Source organism: Echinops telfairi, unplaced genomic scaffold (assembly GCF_000313985.2).
Source record: "Echinops telfairi isolate 266 unplaced genomic scaffold, ASM31398v2 ScPeMD7_2565;HRSCAF=3150, whole genome shotgun sequence".
Classification (NCBI taxonomy): Eukaryota; Metazoa; Chordata; class Mammalia; order Afrosoricida; family Tenrecidae; genus Echinops; species Echinops telfairi.
The window spans coordinates 3,899,634-3,901,620 of record NW_022106463.1 but is presented as its reverse complement, the minus strand read 5'-3'; the positions used below and the strand labels follow the sequence as shown (position 1 = coordinate 3,901,620).

The following is a 1,987-nucleotide window of genomic DNA, read 5'->3' as shown; positions in this document are numbered from 1 at the left end:
CAAGAGTCTGTGTGTACAATTCAGTGGCATTGATTCCGTCCACCGAGTTATGTAACCGTCCTCACTGGTGGTGCAGCAGGCTGCACCCTGAGCTGCTCATCGACAGGTCAACAGTTTGAATCACCAGCCTTTTGCTGAACGAAGGTGAGCCGTCTACTCCCGTAAAAGATTTATGCCTCTGAAACCCAAAGGTGCAATTCTGCCCTGTCCTGTAGGGGCACTATGGTTGGCATCTACTCAGTGGCAGAGAGCTTAAGAGAGAGTTCTTTGAAAGAACCCAAGGCTCAAAGCAGTTGCTAGTTAAATTGTAGCATTCTTTGGTTAAAAGAATACATCAGGGAACATTTTGACTTTGACGTTTACAGATAGATTATCCCAGGGCACTAGTTTGGGGAGTGGCACAGCCACTCCAGAAAACCTGGATTCTGTGGGAATTTAGAATTCTGTTCAACATAACCCCCTTTTGATCAGGATTCTTCTGCAGACTCTCAGGTCTTCAGATGGTCACATCAGTTGTGCATTGGCTGTAGGTTTTACCTGGCTGCCCAGGTGAGGCCAAGCCCCACAGCTCTCCTGGGTCTTTCCCGGCCTTTCTCACCATGGGATGCAGCAGCACACACCACGTGTCCCAGTTAAGATGATGCATCTTCATTTGCCCCTTGTTCCCTTGCACCTCCTTGGTTTCTATTTTGCCAGCTCCACAAACCTCACGATAAGCACCGGTCTGGCCAGACTGACACGCCTGTGTCTAGGTGCCAGTGTTGGCAGCACCAGGGGCCTATAAGCTCAAGGGCCAAACCCTTCCCAAGCTCACTAGGGTCTTGAGCAAAAACCATGGCACAAAAGTCAGGATTACCATGAGCACTACGGATACCAGAGCTGAGGTACCGGGAAGGATAGTCCTCCCTACAGCCCGGGGGAGCGCTGGCCTCAGACATATAGGTCCCCAATGGCAGGAGAAGGCCACTGTCCAACAGAAGGGACAAGCCACCTGTGCTGAGAGGAAAGCTGGTGTGAAAACAGCCCACCTTTGGGGGTGGGGGTGGGGGTCTTGTAAGTCACCGGGCTAACTCACCAGGCAGAGGGTGAGTCTGCTGAGCTGTGGTCGGCTAGCTGGCGTCAGCCTGCACTTGAGCTGTCCTAATGACGGGCACCTTGCTCTCCCCGAGGTGGCTCCTGCCCTGTGAGCGCCGGCGTGGTCCTCGTAGTCAGTCTGAACCAAGCAGATCCCTACCTTTGTGCCCCCTCTGGAAGAGGACTGACCAGTGTGTGCACACTCGCAGGGATTAAAATGTCACCCGGCAGAGCCCTGTAAGACAGCTATGGACCGTCGTGCCGTGCAGGGTTTGGCACCACCCCCAAGTGGCAGCACTTCCATGTCCCCTGGCCCTTTCTCAGCTCTGCCCCGCCACAGTTCAAAGAAAGAGGGATCTGGATTTACAGGTCCCGGTTTGAGGCAAGTACCACAAGGCTACCGGTTCCAAGCCCCCAGCTGCTCTACGGGAGAAAGGCGAGGCGTCTTCATACATGACAATCTGCAGCCCCGGAGACCCCTGGAGGGTTGCTGTCAGTTAGAGCCGACTGGCTGGCAGTGGGTTTGGGTTTCAGTTTACTGTGCACAGAGCCCTCCTGGCACAGTGGCTTACACACGCACTCCAGTGTCACCATCCTGCAGGGAGGTGGGCCTTGTGACACATCCTCCCCTCCTAGGACTTCATTCTTTAGGGTTACCGTTAGGGTAGCCCTCTGTGGACACCCACCCGTAGAGTCTGGGACTGCTCGCAGGTCATGCCCAACTCGTCAGGGCTCTGGTTCACTCTTTAGAACATCATAGACGGGCCACTCCCAGCCGTCTGACCACAGTAGACAGGTTCTGGCCAAATAGGAGGAAAACGGAACAGAACCTCGACTTCCTCAAAACGAAGCGGGGGAGGCAGGCTTGCTGGAATGGTTGGGCTGGAGGACTCCCGGCCTGGGACCCTGGGGT

General features: G+C 54.9%; 1 protein-coding gene across 1 annotated transcript in view; it reads left to right on the top strand.

Annotated features, from left to right (window-relative positions):
* SPATA13 (spermatogenesis associated 13) overlaps nt 1-1,987 on the top strand; it is a gene marked incomplete at its 5' end in the record, with an annotated part of 81,670 nt that overhangs the window by 76,921 nt on the left and 2,762 nt on the right. The gene's annotated exons all lie outside the window — the stretch shown is intronic.